Here is a 27,478-nt window from a genome sequence, read left to right as displayed (position 1 = left end):
ATAAACACACAGAAATACGAGCCTTAGGTCATTAATATGGTCGAATCCGAAAACTATCATCTTGAAAACAGAACGTTTTTCCTTTCAGTGAAATACGGAACCGTTCAGTATTTTATCTAATGGATGGCATTCCTCAGTCTAAATATTCCTGTTACATTGCACAACCTTCAATGTTATGTCATAATTACATAATATTCTGGCAAATTAGTTCGCAACGAGCCAGGTGGCCCAAACTGTTGCATATACCCTGACTCTGCGTGCAATGAACGCAAGAGAAGTGACACAATTTCACCTGGTTAATATTGCCTGCTAACCTGGGTTTCTTTTAGCTAAATATGTTGGTTTAAAAATATATACTTCTGTGTATTGATTTTAAGAAAGGCATTGATGTTTATGGTTAGGTACAGTCGTGCAACCATTGTGCTTTTTTCGCAAATGCGCTTTTGTTAAATCATCCCCCGTTTGGCGAAGTCGGCTGTCTTTGTTAGGAAGAAATGGTCTTCACACAGTTCGCAACGAGCCAGGCGGCCCAAACTGCTGCATATACCCTGACTCTGTTGCAAGAGAAGTGACACATTTCCCTAGTTAAAATAAATTAATGTTAGCAGGCAATATTAACTAAATATGCAGGTTTAAAAAATATATACTTGTATATTGATTTTTAGAAAGGCATTGATGTTTATGTTTAGGTACACGTTGGAGCAACGTGTACCTAAGCGACTATATGCAGCGCAGGACAGGCTAGATAAACTAGTAATATCATCAACCATGCGTAGTTAACTAGTGATTATGATTGTTTTTTATAAGATTAGTTTAATGCTAGCTAGCAACTTACCTTGGCTTCTTACTGTATTTGCGTAACAGGCAGGCTCCTCGTGGAATGCAATGTAAAGCAGGTGGTTAGAGCGTTGGACTAGTTAACCGTAAGGTTGCAAGATTGAATCCCCAAGCTGACAAGGTAAAAATCTGTCGTTCTGCCCCTGAACAAGGCAGTTAACCCACCGTTCCTAGGCCGTCATTGAAAATAAGAATGTGTTCTTAACTGACTTGCCTAGTTAAATAAAGGTGTTGCCTAATTTGCCACGCCACCTTTCCTTGAGAAATGTTCAATGTAGAATCAGTTGCATACTCACATCAAGGCCTAAAAATATGTTGCTCAAGTGAGCCTATCCACACCCCTGCATCAATCTTCATTGGACCAATAGAAATTGATAATGGTTTGGTTTGTATCATATCTGCCCCCGCCCACCCCTCCCCACCACTTGTTTCCAATTTTCCCTTAGACGGACCCTTCTTCTCATAAAATCATGTTTTCTTTTCCTACATTCTCGTTGCCTGTGACCAGAAATCCCGCAATAACGACATACACCAGGTTTCTCTTTTACTGAATGACTAATGTTGTCAGTTTCACTCGGAACCTGCATAACTCTGATAACCACGTCTCGTGGATGCTTAAAAGTTTGACCATTCATCCAGCTGATTTATGTGTGATTACTGTCACAAGAAGTTTGTCTTTACTTCCTTTTACAGCCTGTGTTCTGGTTGGCTTTAAGACATTGTTCGTCACTGCTGTCAGAATCAGTTGACTCAAAGACTGGCAGTGCTGACCAGATGGTTGAAACCTGATCTGCCTTGCACAACTCAGTGAGAATAGATTGGGAGAACAGAGGCCACAGGTGGGGGTCATGTCTGACTTTTTCACCCGTGTCTCCTGCTACAATAGTTGAATTTCTCCTTCTAAGGTCTTTATTTGTTCACCAAGAGCTTTCAAACTATCCTTTTCTCTCTGCAATGTCATTATATTAACTTCAAAAGTGGTATAGTGGACATTGTTAATATCTCTGTTTATATATTATATATACATTACCGTTCAAAAGTTTGGGGTCACTTAAAAATGTCCTTATTTTTGAAAGAAAAGCTAATTCTTTTGTCCATTTAAAATAACATCAAATTGATCAGAAATACAGTGTAGACATTGTTAATGTTGTAAATGACTATTGTAGCTGGAAACGGCTGATTTAATGGAATATCTACATACAGAGGCCCATTATAGGCGTACAGAGGCCCATTATAAGCAACCATCACTCCTGTGTTCCAATGGCACGGTGTGTTAGCTAATCCAAGTTTATCATTTTAAAAGGCTAATTAATCATTAGAAAACCCTTTTGCAATTATGTTAGCACAGCTGAAAACTGTTGTTCTGATTTTAAAGAAGCAATATACAGTCGTGGCCAAAAGTTTTGATAATGACACAAATATTAATGTTCACAAAGTCTGCTGCCTCAGTTTGTATGATGGCAATTTGCATATACTCCATAATGTTAAGAACAGTGATCAGATGAATTGCAATTAATTGCAAACATTTCCACTACATTTCAGCCCTGCCACACAAGATTCTCTCGTCAACACAGGTGTGAGTGTTGACGAGGACAAGCCTGGAGATCACTCTGTCATGCTGATTGAGTTCGAATAACAGACTGGAAGCTTTAAAGGGAGGGTGGTGCTTGGAATCATTGTTCTTCCTCTGTCAACCATGGTTACCTGCAAGGAAACACGTGCTGTCATTATTGCTCAAAAAGGGCTTCACAGGCAAGGATATTGCTGCCAGTAAGATTGCACCTAAATCAACCATTTATCGGATCATCAAGAACTTCAAGGAGAACGGTTCAATTGTTGTGAAGAAGGCTTCAGGGCGCCCAAGAAAGTTCAGCAAGCGCCAGGACCGTCTCCTAAAGTTGATTCAGCTGCGGGATTAGGGCACCACCAGTACAGAGCTTGCTCAGGAATGGCAGTAGGCAGGTGTGAGTGCATCTGCACGCACAGTGAGGCCGATTTCAAAAAGGCTTTACAGCGAAAGCAAAACATTAGATTAGGTTAGGAGAGTACATAGCCCAAAATAATCACACAGCCATTTTCCAAGCAAGCATATATGTCACAGAAACCCAAAACGCAGCTAAATGAAGCACTAACCTTTGATCTTCATCAGATGACACTCCTAGGACATTATGTTATACAATACATGCATGTTTTGTTCAATCAAGTTCATATTTATATCAAAAAACAGCTTTTTACATTGGCCTGTGATGTTCAGAAAATGTATCCCCACCGAAAACGTCCGGTGAATTTAATAAATTACTCATCATAAACGTTGACAAAATACATAACAATTATTTTAAGATTTATAGATACAGAACTCCTTTATGCAATCGCTATGTCAGATTTTAAAATAGCTTTTCGGCGAAAGCACATTTTGCAATATTCTGAGTACATAGCTCAGCCATCACTGCTAGCTATTTTGACACCCGCCAACTTCGGGGCACACTAAACTCAGAATTAGTATTAGAAAAATTGTATTACCTTTGCTGATCTTCGTCAGAATGCACTCCCAGGACTGCTACTTCCACAATATTTTTTTTTTTGTTCCAAATAATCCATAGTTATGTCCAAATACCTCCGTTTTGTTCGTGCGTTCAGGTCACTATCCAAAGGGTAACGCGCCAGCGCATTTCGAGACCAACAAATTCAAAATGTTCTATTACTGTACTTAGAAGCATGTCAAACGCTGTTTAGAATCAATTTTTATGGTATTTTTCTCGGAAGATAGCGATAATATTCCAACCGGACAATAGTGTATTCATTCAAAGAGGAAAAGAAAAAACAGCGTGGTCTCGTGAATGCACATATCCAATTTCTTAGTCACCAGGCAGACCACTGAGAAACTCAGCTACCATACTCTGCCCAGAGACAGGAGACGCCTCAATCCGCTTTCTGAAGGCTTTAGAGAGCCAATGGAAGCCTTAGAAAGTGCTACGTAACCCCAGAGATACTGTAGTTTCAAAAGGGACTAGAAAGAAGAACTACAAATTCTCAGACAGGCCACTTCCTGCTTGGAATTTTCTCAGGTTTTTGCCTGTCATATGAGTTCTGTTATACTCACAGACACCATTCAAACAGTTTAGAAACTTCAGTGTTTTCTATCCAAATCTACTAATAATGTGCATATTCTCGTTTCTGGGCAAGAGTAGTAACCAGTTTAAATCGGGTACGTTTTTTTATCCGGCCATGAAAATACTGCCCCCTAGCCCAGACAGGTTAAACTACTCAGTCTGCAACCCAGAGTTTGTAAGATTCTGGTTGAATGAAACCAGAGTCCCAGCTTACAATAGTCAAAATGTTTATTCACAAGTGCTCTAAATATCATACAATGCACATAGCCTTTTATACCTAACACGTTTGGTTTTGACATACACTTTATAAATGGCCTCCTCTCATCTAACTCTGTCACAATGTTCAACTTCGATAGCTCCTTCGGTCTAACCGGGTTCCTCTATCTACTTGTCTGCAACTGACAGGTCAAGCTCAGAACAGGAAACCTCTGTGGTTTCCCAGTGCCTGACTTACTTCTCTTCTCGGAACATAGTCTAGTCTATAAGGTCAGAGTAATGTAATGCAATTGTTTCCTGAAAATCCTCATAGACATGGTATGAGAATCGTTAATATTTCTCTAACCTATTGTAACACACACACTCATGTTAAATGTCTCCTATTATTTAGCATTAACTAAAAAAATGAATACTATGTGTAAGTCTGCTTGAAACGGTCATTGCTTATCATATTCTACAACATGTTTCCTAATCTACTGCAAGTCTAACGGTTTGTCCTCTCTCTGGGTTGGGAGATCTCCTTCCTGTTATCAGTTTCACAGTTGTCACAATACATTGAGTGGTTGTTTTAACTTTTAGCCCTTAACTTATATAATTTCTATATCAAGCACGTAACACAGCATTCACCCTCACAATTCCCATCAAGGCCTTGTTTCTCCATTTCAACACTGGTCCCAGCCTGCTCCAGCAACAGCAAGCATTCTCCTCAGTCACAGCTCTGGCTCTGCAGACACGCAACGTCCCAGCTCACATCTATGGTGTGCTACTTCTGGCGTTCACCTTAAATAAAGAATAGGTGCAAGTGACTCCCAGGTCCCAATTAGTGACGTGTCAAATTAATATCTCCTGTGATCAACAGGTGGAAGAGTTACTAGGGACAAAAAAAGGTGCGCACCTTATTTGCCTGGGTGAATCTAGGCATATAATGCAATGTACAGTATGTGGTTAGCTTCTGATAGATACATAGTCACCTCCGTGACATACCTTTTATCACCAAAGCTATGTTAGCATTTACTGCTCATGTTGCTGAAATCCAACCCTTTTGTTAGTGCCAATGATATAAATAGGCAATTCACACACAATATTCAGTTCATAAGCATTGACTGTTATACCTCTGCTGTGCAACAACAACTTTCTTCCTGGTCTGTCAGCATGCTGCCATCTAGTGATCTTACTCCCTGTCCACCTGAAATGGAATAATAACAAAAACATGAATAACAATGTGCCTACTACTCAGTCAGTAATTTAGCTAACTAATGAAACTGATGTATACATGTATGAACCTAGTCTTTATCAGCCACATTATACCAAAACAACAGCCTCTTCACTTTTTTAGTTACCAATTCATTAATAAACAGGGGAACGAACTCGTTTGGCAAAAAGTGTTCAATAGTGAGTAGCAAGTATTTAAAACTTAGCTAGCAAATTATATAGTTTTTCTTTTCTAAAATCATTAGCTAACTACATTGATGAACTCAGCTGATTGTGGGAGTTAGCTCTTTCCAAGCAGTTTCAACATAGCTAGCTAGCTCAGCCAACAGGACTAAGCTGCAGTGAAAAAGAGACAATACCAGACTAGACAGCCTGACCCTGATCCTATTTAGTTTATGCTAGCTAGCAACATATTGCCTTTTTATAATTTGAGTGAGATGAAATTACTTAGTCTACCATTACAGATATCCACTGGCAAATCTTTACATAAATTAGATAATTAAAAACATGTTGAAATCGCATTAGGCTGAATTAGCTAGCTAGTTTTCTTAACTAAAAGAAGTGTCTTACGGGGAGCTCTCCATTTTGCAATGTGGGTAATGGGCTGGTTATCTACTTGGGGATGTATACGTCACATTGTATGGGCCCCATCTTCCAGTTAGTTAGCCAATCAATGGCATTGTAACAAAAAGCACTGTTATGATTGGTCAATAAGGCTGCCAATCATATTTCAGAAGCATGTCATTGTAGATTTGCAAGCACACAGAGTTCATACAAGCACAGGAGCGCAGGCAAATATACCGTGAGTAGGGGGATGAATGCTCGACACTTACTTTCTTGCGCTCAATTCCATTTTCTGGGCATGCAGCATTTTTGTCTGAGCTCTTCACTCTCTCCACCTGCACTCAACATTATTTTCTGCGTTCTCGACATGCCCCCCTGCGCCTTCGAATTGTGAGACGGAAATTACGCAATAGTTAAGTTAGTCTAGCGACCAGTAGTAATCATGGTCGAATTACTGACCGGGGGCCCACATTGATTTTGTTAGTCACTCTTATTCAGGTATCATATTAAAAACTGAAAACATTTCTCTCCAACCTATGACAAAATGTGAAGAATTGCTGAAAATGAACTCTATAACTTAAATTTCTTTCTCTTCGCTGTGGATGTGGCTACGTAGACCTGCAAGCCACTATTGAAGAGTAAATGTTGTTTTGTGCACCCACCCCATCAAAGTTACCCATCCCTGCCTTAGAAATACACTACATGACCAAAAGTATGTGGACACCTGCTCGTCAAACATTGCATTCCAATAATGGGCATTCATGTGGAGTTGGTCCTTTGCTGCTATAACAGCCTCCACTCTTCTGGGAAGGCTTTCCACTACATGTTGGAACATTGTTGCGGGGACTTGCTTCCATTCTCTGATCTGAGTCTCTGATCAACCTCTAAGCAGACGACACCATTCTGTATACTTCTGGCCCTTCTTTGGACACTGTGTTAACTACCCTCCAGACGAGCTTCAATGCCATACAACTCTCCTTCCGTGGCCTCCAACTGCTCTTAAATACAAGTAAAACTAAATACATGCCGATCGCTGCCTGCACCTGCCCGCCCGTCCAGCATCACTACTCTGGATGGTTCTGACTTAGAATATGTGGACAACTACAAGTACCTAGGTGTCTGGTTAGACTGTAAACTCTCCTTCCAGACAAAAATCAAACATCTCCAATCCAAAGTTAAATCTAGAATTGGCTTCCTAATTCGCAACAAAGCATCTTTCACTCATGCTGCCAAACAACCCTCGTAAAACTAACCATCCTACTGATCCTCGACTTCGGCGATGTCATTTACAAAATAGCCTCCAATACCCAACTCAATAAATTGGATGCAGTCTATCACAGTGCCATCCGTTTTGTCACCAAAGCCCCATATACTACCCACCACTGCGACCTGTACTCTCTCATTGGCTGGCCCTCGCTTCATACTCGTCGCCAAGCCCACTGGCTCCAGGTCATCTACAAGACCCTGCTAAGTAAAGTTCCCCCTTATCTCAGCTCACTGGTCACCATAGCAGCACCCTCCTGTAGCACGCGCTCCTGCAGGTATATCTCTCTGGTCACTCCCAAAGCCAATTCCTCCTTCGGCTGCCTCTCCTTCCAGTTTTCTGCTGCCAATGACTGGAACGAACTACAAAAATCTCTAAAACTGGAAACACTTATCTCCCTCACTAGCTTTATGCACCAGCTGTCAGAGCAGCTCACAGATTACTGCACCTGTACATAGCCCATCTATAATTTAGCCCAAACAACTACCACTTCCCCTATAGTATTTATTTATTTATTTTGCTCCTTTGCACCCCATTATTTCTATTTCTACTTTGCACTTTCTTCCACTGCAAATCTACAATTCCAGTGTTTTACTTGCTATATTGTATTTACTTCGCCACCATGGCCTTTTTTGCCTTTACCTCCCTTATCTCACCTCATTTGCTCACTTTGTATATAGACTTATTTTTCTACTATATTATTGACCGTATGTTTGTTTTACTCCATGTGTAACTCTGTGTTGTTGTATGTGTCAAACTGCTTGCTTTATCTTGGCCAGGTCGCAATTGTAAATGAGAACTTGTTCTCAACTTGCCTACCTGGTTAAATAAAGGTGAAAAAAAATAAAAAAAATTCAACCACTAGAGCATTGGTGAGGTCGGGCACTGATATTGGGCGATTAGGCCTGGCTCGTAGTCGGCGTTCCAGTTCATCCCAAAAGTGTTTGATGGGGTTGAGGTTAGGGCTCTGTGCAGGCCAGTCAAGTTCTTCCACACCGATCTCGATACACCATTTCGGTATGGACCTCACTTTGAGCACAGGGGCATTGTCGTGCTGAAACAGGAAAGGGCCTTCCCCAAAATGTTGCCACAAAGTTGGAAGCAAGAATCATCTGGAATGTCATTGTATGTTGTGGAGTTAAAATTTCCCTTCACTGGAACTTAGGGGCCTAGTCCGAATCATGAAAAACAGCCCCAGACCATTATTCCTGCTCCACCAAACTTTACAGTTGGCACTATGCATTGGGCTAGGTAGTGTTCTCCTGGCATTCACCAAACCCAGATTCGTCCGTTGGACTGCCAGATGGTGAAGCATGGTTTACCACTCCAAAGAACACGTTTCCACTGGTCCAGAGTCCAATGGCGGCGAGCCATTGTTTACACCACTCTAGCCGACACTTGGTATTGCGCATGGTTATCTTAGGCTTGTGTGAGGCTGCTCGGCCATGGAAACCCATGTCATGAAGCTCCCCTGCTGGCATTGCTTCCAGAGGCATTTTGGAACTCAGTAGTGAGGACAGACTAGTTTTATGTGCTACAGCACTCGGCGGTCCCGTTCTGTGAGCTTATGTGGCCTTCCACTTTTCAGCTGAGCCATTGTTGCTCCTAGAAGTTTCCATTTCACAATAACAGCACTTACAGTTGACCGGGCCTGCTCTAGCAGGGCAAAATCTTTTACGAACTGAGTTGTTGGAAAGGTGGCATCCTATGACGGTGCCACATTGAATGTCACTGAGCTCTTCAGTAAGGCTATTCTACTGCCACTGTTTGACTATGGAGATTGCATGGCTGTGTGCTCGATGTTATACACCTGTCAGCAACGGGTGTGGCTGAAATAGCCGAATCCACTAATTTGAAGGGGTGTCCACATACTTTTGTATATATAGTGTAGCTAGAGGTCAATTCCAAAAGGTTTGTGTTTAAACTATTATTTTTAAGGGAAATTGGAGCCCATAAGTATTCAGAAGGCCTAGTATAACATAACAAACAGGCCACTGTTGCGGCCAAATGTGGTGTCAAAACTCAGCCAAACATCTTTGACCTCGTGACAGTGTGTCTAGCTCCATTTCTCAACAAACAGACAATTTTATTGTCCTTCTGTAGTATAGGGCCAACTGGTCATTGCTTGGGTGGGGATAAAGGATCGTAACTCTATCATGCAAATAAAATGATAACCAACTAATATCATTGATTTAGCCTACTATTTATTTGACTGTGTTGCAGTTGTTAATTGGACTATAGATAATAAGCATTTGCATTTTCTGTCTTTTAAAAGTGATCTGACTTCAATAACAATGAATGACTCAAGCATTTGTAAAGCCTGTATATAGTAGGCGAAACTGGACCCATCATATGACATAATACCCTGTACACTCATCAGTGTCATCCAACGGCATGCTTGTTTTTTCTCTCAGTCAGGTAGCAGTGTTACCAGTGTTCAAACCAAGGATATACAAACTTGAATCGTCGTTTTCATCCATAAATATGTTTCTCTAGCTCTCTCACAGCAGGAGTGAGGTATTATGAGGACAACATTAGCTAGATTTGAACTATAATTTTCTGGTAAATAGCATGTTCTGTACACAGTCCGTGAGTACATCCATCAGAGCACATGGGAGCATATAAGGGAGTAGGCCTTGTTTGTGTGTCTGTCATGTGCATGTGTGTGTTTGCCTTATGTAAAATTAAATCCCTCTGAACCCTTGAACGAATACAGTGAGTGTGCGTGTTCGTTCGTGCGTGTGCTTCTGCATGTCAGAGAGATAAAGAGTTGTCTGGGTATTCGAGGACAATGTGGTCTGTGGGGATGCCTATAAATGCTAGTTTTTCAAAGTGCATGGGGATACTTGAAACTTGATGGGTGGTTTTATGCATATTGAGCACAGTCGTATGTGTGTGCCTATGCTTATGTAAGAAAGAGAGAAAGAGATCATGCAAGTGTCTGTATATGAGCACATTGCTGTTTGGAGGAAGAAGAGTTTTTAGAGCACCATTCCCCAAACAGGCCAATTAGCAGAATGGTGGAGAGTGAACCCAAGGCTGCCTTTGTGCCTGTGCTAATTTGGATGCCAAAGAGAAACTATTCTCTGGGCTGACTTTATCCTTGAATTAGTCCAATGCTACACTTGGACATGTTGAGAAACACACACACACATATACACTATATTTGTTCAAGGGTTACGATGGATTTGATTTGGCATAAGTTGTAGGCTGTGCGTAAGGCCTGTTAGTGATGTGTTCCATATTACATTATATAAACATTTTAGATAGACATGAATGTAGTGCTCTGTAAAGTGGGACTTTTTCACAGCGATACGAATATGAAAAGTTTCTACACCATTTTTCATTTAGTGCATCTCCACCCAAGTCCATTATGAAATATTTTTACCTTTATGCTTTTTGTAATCTATTTCCATCTTTCTGCGTCATTGGCAGCTGATCATACTGGTATCAGCGACACCCATGCAGGCAGTTTTGAGGATGTTAGCCTAAACGCAGCATTCTCAGGGGTTAAAAGGCTAATTACATTCCTGACTTGCTGAAATGCACACCATCTCCTGAGGGAGCGTTCTAGAGCGACTCTCGCCCTGGTATCAAATATCTGATGATTGATTTTTACCTCATAATTACTATAATAAATCAATAAATAATACATTTTGTTGCAAATCTGGAGGCCGGCCCCATCGAGGGACTCATTCGTCAGTGTGTATTACCGACTTTGAGAGTTGAAAGGTTAGAGTGCACAGGTTGTGCTGGGTATATTGTACAGTGGAGTTATCACATTACATGGACTTTATGATATTGCACAATTGTAGCAATATCTACAAAACAGATTTTTTGCGAGGCAGTTAATTGTGTGGAGGGGCTGGTACCCAGCAAACAACAATCCCTGGACATTAGCTAACATTAGATCATAACGCTCCATAAACATTCAAAGAATATCATCATCATCTACCCTACAAACATCCATACAAGAATCGCCACCCTTTGGTCACGCAATGGCAACATAGTCATTCCATTGTCTTGGACTTATTACAAGATAGTCCATGCCTTGTGACCAGTGACTATAAACCAAAGTTGACACAGCGCTGACATACTAGTTGTCACATCTAACCCAGTACAAATCACCCACTGGCATATGAGAAGGAGTTGACATGGCAACCGGAGAAGAGCCCACAGTAGTTGACTAATGTGTCTCCCTGGGTGAACAGTGATTAATTGCATCCCAAATGGCACCCCATTCCCTACATAGTGCACTACTTTTAACCAGAGGCCTGTGGGTGGCTGGTTGAGTAATGAGGTGGTGGAGCAGTGTGCCTAGGGATCCAAGTGATACTACACTACTCAGGGAACCTTCCCCACTGCACGACTACTTGTCACCATAGTCCTCTCCCTGCATAAGCTCACTCCTAATGACGCCGGCTTGCTCCGACACTCCCCGGCGCTTTGAGAACAAGACCTAGCAGTGTGGGAAGAAGACCTGCCAACCCTACTGTGTAGTGTGGGAGCCCTGCGGCATGTCGGTCAGTGAGTGAGTGAAATAGTCAGTGAGTCAGTCTGTCTGTCTGACTTAATGCTTCTAGCCTTCTACTAAGACCATCTCTATGAGCACTGATACTGCAACTATGGTTTACATGTCAGTATTACCACTACAGGCCTACTCTCATGATCACTGTTACCACTAAACTACTTCTACTACTTACAATAGATCTATATCACCCACTACCACACAACTAAGATTACTACTACTACTACTACTACTACTACTGCATCTGTTTTTTTTACCCTTACTATCAATCATCTTGATGATACTGTAATGAGCGTAATAATTAGGCTATGTGATAATTACACTCAGCTGGGCAAAACACCTGGTGTCAGAGGAGCACAGTCTCACTGTGTGCTGGTTCCCCACATCAGCTTGTATGCGAATGGAGCACCTGTGCCGGCGTAGCAAAGCGAACCTACTCCTGTTTGATTGCGCACCTGTTCATTAAACAAAATACAAACTGAACAGGCATTGGTGTCCACCTAATTTCTCCTAATGTAGCTGGCAGAGTTATCCCCGTGCAAGGTAATTATAGTTTGTTTTAGGGACAAAAGGCAAGCCTGGGAGGCTAGGAGACATTTGTGTTGAATGGCGTTTTTTTTGTTGTTTTTTTGGGATGTCACTTCATGCAACTGGGGGGCAGTAAAATGCATAAGGTGATGGGTCAGATCATTGGTTAAGTTAGGTTTAAATTATAAAGTCAATCTCAATGTGACTTGGATTTGAAAGGAATAGCACAGAGACTGGTGCAAACAATATGGTGGAGGGGAAACCTGTTTTCTTTTTTGCTGTTTAGCTTGTGAAAGCTAGTCATAGTGAAGCACAAGCTAGGCCTATTTTAAACATCGCCATCTCCTAACAGCATTTACCCACCAGATTCATTAGCTTGAAAACCCCCCAAAAGCTTTAAAACCCCATTGAAAACAACATTCGATTTTCCCCGAAGTTTAGAAAAAAACAAAACAACGAAATTCATGAATGTTCTTTTTTTATTAGGGGTTCACAGCAAAGTTGTGAAACTTATTGTTATTGTATGAATTCTTATTATAATTTTTTCCTTGACATGGCCAAATAGCTCAAGCATAGATTGGTAACTTGTTTTCTATTTTGGCACACAGAAACGGAAGGCTATGAGTAACTTGGTAAACATTAATGGCACCGATTTGGTCTATAGTGAGCGCTGTTATAAGCAGTCTCACTTAAACCCTCATATCTGTTGACCTGTTTGTTTTTAAGACTTGAAACTTTATGTTAGGTGTCTTTCCTCATGCTGAACAAATGTGCCTCAAGGAGGATGCATACGGCCTGTCAGGATCATAGAGTTAGATAGAGGACTCTAGATGGCTAATACCCATTTTGGCATGGACATTGCCATTGAGGACATCCACCATTTTTTTAAAGTAGTCAACTGCGTGGGACTTCCTATGGGTTAATGAAGGATCACATGATTCCATCCGTGTCATCAGGAGGGATCAGCCAATTATACTTGTGACAAACACTAGGTAGCAATATGCACCCTTTCAGTTTGTTTGGCAACTCATAGAAGTAGTAGAAGAAGAAAATGGATGACTTCAAAATGGAGATTGCCTCAATGGAGCTGATCGTGCACTCAGACTCCATAATGGGACATAGAGATATCATCTGTGTGTATATATATATATATATATATATTTATATTTATGGCCAGGATCGATTTTCCTCTAGCTTAACATTTTTGGAAAACTGTGTTTTTTTTCCAGGTGTTTGATGCCATTCCCTTTGCTCCGTTCCAGCCATTATTATGAGCCGTTCTCCCCTCAGCAGCCTCCACTGCTGTAGACTCAATTAATTAGCTTCAAATGAATTTGAGAATGATTAGTTGCTGCGTTCGTAGATGGCCACGCTACACCACTACACTCTAAAAAGAAAATGTTCCTGGAGTATCCTTCAGGGGTTCTTCAAATTGAAACTGTGGGGGAACCCCTTATAATGGATCCTTGAAGAACCTTTTGGGGTACATTTTTATTAATTTATTTTTTTATTAATAATAATAATATGCATAACAATAACCCAATATTTTAGTTCTCAGTGTTTATTATGATTTTAGTGGCAAAGCAGAATATAAAAATCTAAATAGGAGGTAAACTCCCAGCAGAACTCAAAGTCCAATGGGTATATCCTCTTGCACATTGATGTTAATATGGTGATGTTCTCCATATCCATAGTGTCATGACGTTGCCCTCTTTGGGTACAGCGAGCATAGTTAAACCCCCCCTGCACCAGGCCTTTTCTATGCACCATCCCCCTACGTACCTCCCCTACCCAGGCTGCTGTGGTCAGAAGGCGGTCGTAAATTCCAAAGGGAATGTCCTGCCTCACAGGCCACAGTTTTGAGACAGAATGGTTTCATAGAGAGACAAAGGAATTCTTCCACCTCACCGGACGGGGGAACCGAACGACATTTATGTTCTGGAGAAGGTATAAAAGATCGGTGAAGAATCCAGCTACGAACTGGTCCGCTTGGTACAATTTTGTGACACTCATTAGAGACAATACTAAGGTTTATATACTAGCCTCAGTGATGAGACTTACATCTAATGGTTGTATAACATTTATGAATAAGGATAAAGCTATTTGGAATATGTTGAGATGCTATGTACTTATGTTAATGTGAGAGAATTGTATGTCTGTTCAAAGCTTAACTAAGTCATCGGCATGCCCCCAGGGACACAGACAGGACAAGACGTCATGTGACAGCCTTTTCTACGTTCAGTATATAAGCCCACCCAGGGTTTATTTCTGCAGACCAGCTTACCTCGAACAGAGAGAGCCAAGGTTTGTCCATGCATTCCTCTACTGAACTTTAACCATACCACATGGTTAAACTTTTAGACTATCGATACCGACAGAATAATAACAAGTCTTTGATGTTAATTACTAGTCTGCAGCTAGAAATTCGGTATCATTGAACGCGAAGACTGACGAAACATCCATTCTATAACGACATTAATGAATGTCGCTTTGAAAGACCCATTCTAACCAAGAGAGATCAATTGTTAATATTTATCAACTCTGCTGTGCCTCCTCAGCTGCCCTTTATCACCCTTTGTTTAACAAGCCGACATGCCGGTTTAGCCCACTAGGGCACATTCCTCTACCATTGCTTTGTAACGATACCTACTGTTTTGTATGCTTTCTGTGAATTACTTAGTTTAGTAAATAAATGATTTTAAGACAATTGATGTATGGATGACTTAGTGAAGACTGGGTTCGTGCAGATAACAATTTACGACGTTTGGAATGAGACTGGACACGAGGTAATAACACATCATTAAAACAAGAAGATAATAGATCAGATCTTATAATATAATATATAATGTTATAATATCTGACAGTTATATTAGGAAAATTATAACTGTAATCTGAATATTTTCCTTGGTGCCCCGACCTCCTAGTTAATTACAGTTACACGATTAATCAGTTAATCGCGTAGTAATAATAATTACAGAGTTATTTGACAAACATGTCTTCAAGTTAATGATGCCCAAAGACACAGCAATAGCCAGAATGATTTTGCAGTGCATGGTGATTGAACAGATTTCCTGTTATATTCTTCACAGGTGTAGGAGGGTGAAGTCTGTGAATCCCAAGAAATAGTAATTATACAGGTGATTAACAAAACCTGCACACAACAGTATTCATACCTTGGTTTATGTGGTGAATGTGAATGAAAAAAACTGTTTTGATAATGGTTTTCATACGTTGTCCATAATGTAGAGGCCTATGGGATATTCATTGAAGTGGTAAGGGAGGAGGATGGCACATGTTATCTGCATACCATACCAATTGACATACCTTTTGTGTGCCTCTTCATCTGACAGACACAAAAGAAGAACCTTTTTGGGGCAATTTTCAGTACAAAGAACCCAAAGGTTCTTCAATGAACTTTGAGGATCTTAAAATAACCCTTGTTGATCCCCTAATGATTTTGAGTGCAGATTAGAGGACGACCGATTAATCGGAAGGGCCGATTTCAAGTTTTCATAACAATCGGTAATCGGTATTTTTGGCCGTCGATTAAAAAAAATGTCTTTTTTTTTTATTATTATTTTTGTATATACCTTTATTTAACTAGGCAAGTCAGATTAAGAACACATTCTTATTTTCAATGATGGCCTAGGAACGGGTGTTAACTGCCTTGTTCAGGGGGGATTCTGGGATTTGTTTTTGCAACCTTCTGGTTACTAGTCCAACGCTCTAACCACCTGCCTTACATTGCACTCCACGAGGAGCCTGCATGGCAGGCTGACTACCTGTTACGCGAGAGCAGCAAGAAGCCAAGGTAAGTTACTAGCTAGCATTACATTTATCTTAACATAATCACTAGTTAACTACACATGGTTGATGATATTACTAGTTTATCTAACGTGTCCTGCGTTGCATATAATCGATGCGGTGCCTGTTAATTTCTCATCGAATCAAAGCCTACTTCGACAAACGGGTGTTGATTTAACAAGCGCATTTGCGAAAAAAGCACTGTTGCACCAATGTACCTAACCATAAACATCAATGCCTTTCTTTAAAATCAATACACAAGTATATATTTTTAAACCTGCATATTTAGTTAATATTGCCTGCTAACATGAAATTGTCACTGCTCTTGCGTTCATTGCCTGGCTCGTTGCGAACTAATTTGCCAGAATTTTACGTAATTATGACATAACATTGAAGGTTGTGCAATGTAACAGGAATATTTAGACTTAGGGATGCCACCCGTTAGATAAAATACGGAACAGTTCCGTATTTAACTGAGAAAAAAAAAAATGTTTTCGAGATGATAGTTTCCGGATCCGACCATATGAATGACCTAAGGCTCGTATTTCTGTGTGTTTATTATATTATAATTAAGTCTATGATTTGATAGAGCAGTCTGACTGAGCGGTGGTAGGCAGCAGCAGGCTTGTAAGCATTCATTCAAACAGCACTTTCGTGCGTTTTGCCAGCAGCTCTTCGCTGTGCTTCAAGCTGTTTATGACATCAAGCCGGGTGGGTATAATTGCTGGAACGTTCCAACAGGAATCTATTCCAAAAACTTTGTAAATAACAAGGTTGCCAAAAAACAACGCATACCGAGTTGTATAGCGGCAGAATAAGATACCGGGTAGGGAGTGGTCTATTTCATTGCGTTTTTCACTCATTACATTTATTCCGAAAAATGTCTGTCCTCACTCTGGTTGCCTATGGACAAACATTAAGAATAAGCTACGTGGCGAGTTGATGCCTATTCGGCAGCTAGTTAGCTAGGTTTGTATGTGTTGTTACTTTGTATGCGTTGTTGGTTGGCAACCTTTTACTTTAAGTTTTTTGGAACAGATTCCTGTTGGAACGTTCCACAAATTATACCCACCCCTTCAAGCCTATCAACCCCCAAGATTAGGCTGGTGTAACCGATGTGAAATGGATAGCTAGTTAGCCGGGTGCGCGCTAATAGCGTTTCAAACGTCACTCACTCTGAGACTTGGAGTAGTTGTTCCCCTTGCTCTGCATGGGTAACGCTGCTTCGAGGGTGGCTGTTGTCGATGTGTTCCTGGTTCGAGCCCAGGTAGGAGCAAGGAGAGGGACGGAAGCTATACTGTTACACTGGCAATGCTAAAGTGCCTATAAGAACATCCAATAGTCAAAGGTATATGAAATACAAATCGTATAGAGAGAAATAGTCCTATAATTTCTGTAATAACTACAACCTAAAACTTCTTACCTGCGAATATTGAAGACTCATGTTGAAAGGAACCACCAGCTTTCATATGTTCTGAGCAAGACACTTAAACGTTAGCTTTCTTACATGGCACATATTGCACTTTTACTTTCTTCTCCAACACTTTGTTTTTGCATTATTTAAACCAAATTGAACATGTTTCATTTATTTATTTGAGGTTAAATTGATTTTATTTATGTATTATATTAAGTTGAAATAAGTGTTCATTCAGTATTGTTGTAATTGTCATTATTACAAATAAATAAAATAAAAAGAAATCGGCCAATTAATCGGCATCGGCTTTTTTGGTCCTCCATTAATCGGTATCGGCGTTGAAAAATCATAATCGGTCGACCTCTAGTGTAGATGGCACCATATCACACCAGGGCTACAAGAACTGCACCAGACCAGTTGGTGGCACAATAGATGTCTTTGGCACCAGTGGTACTATAGGACACTGTTGTATTTAAAACCTCTTCAGGATTGGACCCTTTTTTTTCAATTTTCGCCTAAAATGACATACCCAAATCTAACTGCCTGTAACTCACGACCTGAAGCAAGGATATGCATATTCTTGACACCATTTGAAAGGAAACACTTTGAAGTTTGTGGAAATGTGAAATTAATGTAGGAGAATATAACACATTCGATCTGGTGAAAGATAATACAACGAAAAAAACGTTTTTGTTCCATCGTCTTTGAAATGAAAGAGAAAGGTCCCGGTGTATTATTCCAGGTTAGGCCCAATATTATTTTGGGCCACTAAATGGCAGCAGTGTATGTGCAAAGTTTTAGACTGGTCCAATGAACCATTGTATTTCTGTTCAAAATGTTGTATCGAGTCTGCCCAAATGTGCCTAATTGGTTTATTTATACATTTAAGTTCATAACTTTGCACTCTCCTCAAACAATAGCATGGTATTCTTTCACTATAATAGCTACAGTAAATTGGACAGTGCAGTTAGATTAACAATAATTTATGCCTTCTGCCCATATCAGATATGTCTATGGCCTGGGAAATGTTCTTGTTACTTACAACCTCATGCTTATCATATTAGCCTACGTTAGCTCAACCGTCCCGCTGGGGGGACACCGATCCTGTAGAGCAGGTATTCCCAAACTGGGGTACGCGGAATGCTGTCGGGGGTACGCCAAATAAAAACGTGATTCACATTTGTTTTTTATAATTCCAGAGCTATATATATATATATATTTAATCAAGAGACCACAGCAAAATTATCAGTTCACATACACCTTAGCCAAATACACTTAAACTCAGTTTTTCACAATTCCTGATATTTAATCCTCGTAAAAATTCACTGTCTTAGGTCAGTTAGGATCACCACTTTATTGTAAGAATGTGACATGTCAGAATAATAGTAGAGTGATTTATTTCAGCTTTTATTTCTTTCATCACATTCCCAGTGGGTCAGAAGTTTACATACACTCATTTAGTATTTGGTAGCATTGCCTTTAAATTGTTTAACTTGGGTCAAATGTTTCGGATAGCCTTCTACAAGCTTCCCACAATAAGTTGGGTGAATTTTGGCCCATTCCTCCTGACAGAGCTGGTGTAACTGAGTCAGGTTTGTAGGCCTGCTTGCTCGTACATGCTTTTTCAGTTCTGCCCACATATTTTCTATAGGATTGAGGTCAGGGCTTTGTGATGGCAACTCCAATACCTTGACTTTGATGTCCCTTAAGCAATTTTGCCACAACTTTGGAAGTATGCTTGGGGTCATTGTCCATTTGGAAGACCCATTTGTGACCAAGCTTCAACTTCCCGACTGATGTCTTGAGATATTGCTTCAATATATCCACATAATTTTCCTACTTCACGATGCCATCTATTTTGTACGTGCACCAGTCCCTCCTGCAGCAAAGCACCCCCACAACATGATGCTGCCACCCCTGTGCTTCACGATTAGGATGGTGTTCTTAGGCTTGCAAGCCTCCCCCTTTTTCTCCAAACATATCAATGATAATTATGGCCAAACAGTTCTATTTTTGTTTTATCAGACCAGAGGACATTTCTCCAAAAAGTACGTTCTTTGTCCCCATGTGCAATTGCAAACCATAGTCTGGCTTTTTTATGGCAGTTTTGGAGCAGTGGCTTCTTCCTTGCTGAGCAGCCTTTCAGGTTATGTCGATATAGGACTTGTTTTACTGTGGATATAGATACTTTTGTACCTGTTTCCTCCAGCATCTTCACAAAGTCCTTTGCTGTTGTTCTGGGATTGATTTGCACTTTTTGCACCAAAGTACGTTCATCTCCAGGAAACAGAACACGTCTCCTTCCTGAGCGGTATGACGGCTTTGTGGTCCCATGGTGTTTATACTTGCGCACTATTGTTTGTACAGCTGAACGTGGTGCCTTCAGGCATTTGGAAATTGCTCCCAAGGATGAACCAGACTTGTGGAGGTCTACAATTTCTTTTCTGAGGTCTTGGCTGATATCTTTAGATTTTCCCCATGATGTCAAGCAAAGAGGCACTGGGTTTGAAGGTGGGCCTTTTACATCCACAGGTACACGTCCAATTGACTCAAATTATGTCAATTAGCCTATGAGAAGCTTCAAAAGCCATGTCATCATTTTCTGGAATTTTACAAGCTGTTTAACCTCACAAGGGTAGGGGGCAGCATTCGGAATTTTGGATGAAAAGCGTGCTCAAAGTAAACTGCCTGCTACTCAGGTCCAGAAGCCAGGATATGCATATGGATAGAAAACACTCTAAAGTTTCCATAACTGTTAAAATAATGTCTGAGTATAACAACTGATATGGCAGGCGAAAATCTGAGGAAAATCCATCCAAGAAGTGCCTTTATTTTGAAATGCCTGTTTTTCCATTGAAAGGCTATCCACCATACAAAGACGTATGATGCAGTTAACGATATCTATGCCTTCTACAACATGTGGCCAGTCTTTAGGCATTGTTTCAGGCTTTTACTCTGAAAAATGAGGGAGAAATAGCACATTCAATGAGTGGACAGTGGAAATTTCCAGACATGAAGTCAGCGTGCGACCGGGAGTGCGCCTTTCTTGTTTTTCCTTTTCTATTTATGAAGCTTTTGTCCTGTTGAAATATTATTCCTTTTTTATGATGACAACTTGAGGATTGATTGTAAACATCGTTTGACATGTTTCTACGAACCTTTATGGTACTTGGATTTTTCGTCTGTCTTTTGTGACCGCGCTTTGTTCCAATGGATTACTGAACAAAACGCACCAACAAAACGGAGGTTTTTGGACATAAAGAGGGACATTATCGAACAAAATGGACATTTATTGTGTAACATGGAGTCTTCGGAGTGCAACCATATGAAGATCATCAAATGTAAGTGATACATTTTAACTCTATTTCTGACTTTTTTTACTCTTCTTGGCTGCTAACTGTTTGTAATGATTTGTCTGCTGGGCGCTCTTCGCAGATAATCGCATGGTTTGCTTTCGCCGTAAAGTCTTTTTGAAATCTGACACAGCGGTTGGATTAACAAGAAGTTAATCTTTAAGTTGATGTATAACATTTGTATCTTTTATGTATGTTTATTATGAGAATTTCTGTTTTGTTGAGTTTCACGCTCTGCAATTTCACCGGCTGTTGTTTGAGATAGTGTTTTACTGAACAAAACGTGCTAACAAAACTGAGTTTTTTTTTCATATGAAAAGGGACTTGATCGAACAAAACAAACATTTATTGGGTAACTGGGAGTTTTGTGTGTGTGTAACCATATGACGATCATCAAAGGTAAGTGATTCATTTTATCGCTATTTCTGACTTTTGTTACTCGTCTGCTTGGCTGGTTACTGTTTGTAATGATTTGTCTGCTGGGCGCTGTTCTCAGAGAATCGTATGATTTGCTTTCGCTGTAAAGTATTTTTGAAATCTGACACTGTGGTTGGATTAACAAGAAGTTTAGCTTTAAATCCATGTATAACACTTGTATGTTTCATGAATTTTTATAATGAGTATTTCTGTTTTTAAATTTGGCGCTCTGCAATTTCACTGGATGTTGGCCAGGTGGGAAGGTAGCGTCCCACAGACCCTAGAGAAGTTAAAGGCACAGTCAACTTAGTGTATGTGATCTTCCGACCCACTAGAATTGTGATATAGTTAATTATAAGTGAAATAATCTGTCTGTAAACAATTTTTGGAAAGATTACTTGTGTCGTGCACAAATTAGATGTTCTAACCGACTTGCCAAAACTATAGTTTGTTAACAAGAAATGAGTGGAGTGGTTGAAAAACAAGTTTTTTTTTTATGACTCCAACCTAAGTGTATGTAATCTTCCGACTCCAAGCGGGCTGTCATGTTCCTTTTACTAAATTGTGGCATCCGTCTGGCCTCTGCCATAAAGGCTTGATTGGTGTAGTGCTGCAGGGATGGTTGTCCTTCTGGAAGGTTCTCCCATCTCCACAGAGGAACTCTGGAGCTCTGTCAAAGTGGCCATCCGGTTCTTGGTCACCTCCATGACCAAGGCCCTTCTCCCCCGATTGCTTAGTTTGGCTGGGCGGCCAACTCTAGGAGGAGTCTTGGTGGTTCTAAACTTCTTCCATTTAAGAATGATGGTGGCCACTGTGTTCTTGTGGACATTCAATGCTGCAGACATTTTTTGGTTCCCTTCCCCAAATCTGTGCCTCGACACAATCCTGTCTCGGCACTCTACGTTCCAGCGGCGTTTTGTTCGTGCGTTCAAGACACTATCCGAATGGTAAATAAGGGTCACGCGCACAGCGCATTTCGTGACAAAAAAATTCGAAATATTCCATTACCGTACTTCGAAGCATGTCAACCGCTGTTTAAAATCAATTTTTATGCCATTTTTCTCGTAAAAAAGCGATAATATTCTGACCGGGAATCTGCAATTAGGTAAACAGACAAAAGAAAATAAAGCACGGGGTCGACTCGGGCACGCGCCTAAGCCCATTGTCCTCTGATCGGCCACTTGTCAAAGGCGATAATGTGTTTCAGCCAGAGGCTGCCTCGATATCGTTCAGCTTTTTCCCAGGCTCTGAGAGCCTATGGGAGCCGTAGGAAGTGTCACGTTACAGCAAAGATCCTCAGTCTTCAATAAACAGAGGCAAGAAGAACAACACCTTGTCAGACAGGCCACTTCCTGCATGAAATCTTCTCAGGTTTTTGCCTGCCATATGAGTTCTGTTATACTCACAGACACCATTCAAAGTTTTAGAAACTTTAGGGTGTTTTCTATCCAAAGCCAATAATTATATGCATATTCTAGTTACTGGGCAGGAGTAGTAACCAGATTAAATCGGGTACGTTTTTTATCCGGCCGTGTAAATACTGCCCCCTAGCCCTAACAGGTTAACTTGTTATGGATAGGGGGCAGTATTTTCACGGCCGGATAAATAACGTACCCGATTTAATCTGATTATTACTCCTACCCAGAAACTAGAATATGCATATAATTATTAGCTTTGGATAGAAATATCCATTTATCTAACCACACTGTCCGATTTCAAAAAGGCTTTACAACGAAAGCAAAACATTTGTCAGCAGAGTACCCAACAAGAAATATTAAGAACCCCCATTTTTCAAGCCAGCATATAATGTCACATAAACCCAAACCACAGCTAAATGCAGCACTAACCTTTGATCTTCATCAGATGACAATCCTAGGACATTATGTTATACAATACATGCATATTTTGTTCAATCAAGTTCATATTTAAATCAAAAACCAGCTTTTTACATTAGCATGTGACTAGCATGTGACTAGCATTCCCACCGAACACTTCCGGTGAATTTACTAAATTACTCACGATAAACGTTCACAAAAAACATAATTATTTTAAGAATTATAGATACAGAACTCCTTTATGCACTCGCTATGTCCGATTTTAAAATAGCTTTTCGGTGAAAGCACATTTTGCAATATTCTGAGTAGATAGCCCGGCCATCACAGGCTAGCTATTTTGACACCCACCAAGTGTGGTACTCACCAAACTCCGATTTTCTATTAGAAAAGTTTGATTACCTTTGCTGTTCTTCGTCAGAATGCACTCCCAGGACTTCTACTTCAATAACAAATGTTGGTTTGGTTCAAAATAATCCATAGTTATATCCAAATAGCGGCGTTTTGTTCGTGTGTTCAAGACACTATCCGAAGGGTTAAGAAGGGTGACGTGCCCGACGCGTTTCGTGACAAAAGATTTCTAAATATTCCATTACCGTACTTCGAAGCATGTCATCCACTGTTTAAAATCAATTTTTATGCGATTTTTCTCGTAAAAAAGCGATAATATTCCGACCGGGAGTCGTTGTTTTCGTTCAAAGAGAGAGAAAGTAAACATGGTGTCGGCTCGTGCACGCGCCTCCAGTCTCATTGTCCTCAGATCGACCACTATCCAAATGCGCTAATGTTTTTCAGTCACGGCCTGCAAAGCCACCATTCATCGTTCTGGCGCCTTCTGAGAGCCTATGGGAGCGTTAAATGTCACGTTATGCCAGTGATCCCCTGTTTTGGTTAGAGATGATCAAGAAGGCCATGAAATGGTCAGAGAGAGCGCTTCTTGTTTGGAATCTTCTCAGGTTTTGGCCTGCCAAATGAGTGATGTTATACTCACAGACACCATTCAAACAGTTTTAGAAACTTTAGGGTGTTTTCTATCCAAATACACTAATTATATGCATATTCTCATTTCTGAGCAAGAGTAGTAACCAGTTTAAATGGGGTACGTTTTTTATCCGGCCGTGCAAATACTGCCCCCTAGCCCCAACAGGTTAATGAAAATGAGTTTTCCCTGTGAGATGTCAGTGGATATTTTTTTTACATTTTAAAACATTTTAAGAAGCAATCCTTTTTAGATAAAACTATAATAAATAATTGATTAAAACACTATTTTGCAAAAAAGGTCTACAGTAGCCTCATGGTGTAGCTGGAGGACAGCAAGCTTCCGTCCTCCTCTGCGTACATTGACTTACATAAACCTAAGAGACTCATGGTTCTCACCCCGTTCCACAGACTTACACAGTAATTATGACAACTTCCGGAGGATGTCCTCCAACTTATTAGAACTCTTGTAGCATAAACTGACATGATGTTCAGAGAATTAATCGAGTACTGAAAGCATAAGATACAGCTAGCTAGCACTGCAGTGCAAAGAAATGTGGTGAGTAGTTGTCTCGGAGAGAGAAAGAAATAGTTTAACTGTTTTCAAAAAACGAATTTCTTCCTAAATGAAGTTAAGCAAGAGAAATAGAGAGAGATTACCTTTTTTCACTTTGTTTCACTTACTTAGCTAACACATGCAGCTAGCTATTTTAGCCTACTGAAAAGTCAAGGTAAGTTTTTGGTTTTACAAATGTATTGCTACCGGGACACGCCGGCATAACTGCTTACTGAAACGTTACTGCATGATTGTAGCGGGTTTACTAATGTGTTAGTTCTATTAGCTATGCTGACTATGACGTTACTTTAGCTAATATGGTGATAACGATGTAGGCTGTGTGTAGCAGTTTGGCTTGGAAAGGTTGGTCACATACAGCTGATGTGTTGTGCATTGAAGTCCCCAAGCGAAGGGAAGAGGTGAAAGGAGGAGGGTGCATAATGTAGATGTGAGAAGGAATACAATGTGGCTGCTATGAAACTGTGAACTGTATTTACCATGATCAGTGGTGTATTCATTCAGCCGATTCTGTTGAAAAAATTTTCTTAAACAAGCAAACGGAACAAAACGGGGATAAACATACCTGCATTTGTCCAATGGAAACTCTTGTTTGCAACTGTTGGACTAATGATTGCACCCACTATCAGCTAAATGCAGGCAAGAGTGCACAAGGGGGTATTGAATGTCACTGTCTGTCCATGTGTCACATCAAATTAATCTCTCGACCTGTGTGCACCGCACCGACGTTGTAAACTTTCATTCATAGGCTAGGTTGTAGCAACCTCATGATGGGTATAGGTAAAATTAAACCTATCGCTTATACATTTAACTGGGTGAATGGAATATGAATGACAGTCATCCAATATGCTGTAATTGAAATAAGGCCATGCTCATGAAAAAAATCATCGTCCTCCTTCATCTGCATTGGCACTGACCGCCACTGGTGTCTGTGTAATGGGGTTAGGAAGTACAAACATGACGATGGAAATTATTTTACGATGGAAAGAGAATGAATTGTGGCACTGTGTAGTTTTATTTAGTGTGGTAATAAATTAGTTGCATCTGCATTACAGCATCCATGTTAGGTATGAAACAGTGATAATTGGAAGAAGCTGTAGATTTAGAATGGGAGAATATTATGATGACACTGGTACATCCTCATAGCCTGAAGAGCAAGGAGACGGCCAGGGCTGGACTACCGAATTTAGGGCCCCGGGGCACCCCAACCCCCCTTTAAAAAATATATATGTTTTTGGAGAAATACCGCATTTTTTTATTTTTTTTATTTTTTTGGAAAGCAGCTAACTTCCTTCATTTCAACACATTTTGCCGTAGAGCAGTTTGAAAAATGTGCAGTTTCATAATGCTATTCTACACATTTTGTCATGAGGCTGAGAGATAATTTTGCAGTTTTAAAGCTCATCTCATGCTATTCTTCACATTTTGCCGTGAGGATTAGAGACAATTGTACAGTTTTAAAGCAAATTTCCTCCTATTCTACACATTTTGCCATGAGGCTCTGAGAAAATGTTGCCGTTTTAAAGTAAATTTCCTGCTTGTCTACACATTTTGCCATTGCTTATGACGTGTTCATATGCTATCTCGGGGGCCCCCGACCCCATATTTCTTTGTGGGGGCACGTGCACTGCATGCCCGTTTGGTAATCCGGCCTTGAAGACTGCAAATTGAAATGGTTTGTGAAACTCTTGTGTTGTAGCCTGTGTTATAGCTTGTTGTTTGTTGCTCTGATTTCTGTACGAGTGAACCTAGAACTTTGGTAATGTTTACACTAGTAAATCCTTTGAAATTGCAATGGATTTACTCCCGTCTCATGGCTCAGATTTATTGGTGTCATTTTGAGCAACAGTTGCCAAACGAACATTGAGTCAGTTAGAGGGCTAACAGCAATGAACATCCGATGCTCTATGGTGGTCCGGAAATCATGCCGTTGTCCCTGTAGCATCCGATGGAACAGTTCAAAGGAAGAATTCAATGACGAACTTAGAGGGCAAGAAGGACTAATCATGTTCTCAGCTCTCGGTTCTAAGTAATTAAAGTCATAATTGACTCAGGAGCTCAACTCATTCTTAAATATTTTAATCTTTCATCTAAGAGAAAGAAACATCCCAGAGACGACTAGGCCCTCCTGGAGGGTTGGCAGAATCTGCAATGCTTTTTTCCTTGTCCTTAGCTTTATCATCGTAGTCAGCTAATTGGTTAGTTTGAGTTAATTTGGCTGCCTTTTCTCATTCTGGGAGCCATTGGGGAGTCTTTGGTGAGTTCCTCATCACTACTTAGACTGGGTTTGGCCCTTCGGAATCTTAAATGAGAATAGTGGGAACGATTTTTTTCATGACTTTCGGGTGAGTGCAAATTATCTGAAAATTTTAACCCCAACTATTGCTTTGGAGGCATCTCTACCGGCCAGGCAGATGTCTAACAGAAGCACCACCCTTTATATGACTATAGGACGTTGCATTAAACTAGGGGAAAACTGCTAAACAAGTTCCCCAGTATCTTTGGACACAGTGGAATCGCTTGGCACAAAGGAGTATGTAAATCTGAGGCTAGGTGGCTATTTAACAGAATATTTAATGTCAATGCACAAATTATTGGCAACAGAAAAATTCCCAAATCTCCCATGTATCAACTGGAATTTTGAGCATAAATACATTGTGAACATATACGGTATCTTTAAGGAGTAGTACACATGGGGCATCTTAGTAGAAGCTTCTCTAGAGTGCAGCTCTTTAGAAGAACCTGAGAAAGATCCTTAGAGAAATTATATGGTCTATGATTGGTTTGTCAAATTAGTACTTTTTTAAGAGGCTGTGGAAAATAAACCTTATGTCATATGAACCGATC

This window comes from Salmo trutta, chromosome 20, assembly GCF_901001165.1.
Source record: "Salmo trutta chromosome 20, fSalTru1.1, whole genome shotgun sequence".
NCBI lineage: Eukaryota > Metazoa > Chordata > Actinopteri > Salmoniformes > Salmonidae > Salmo > Salmo trutta.
This window is presented reverse-complemented; position numbering follows the sequence as displayed.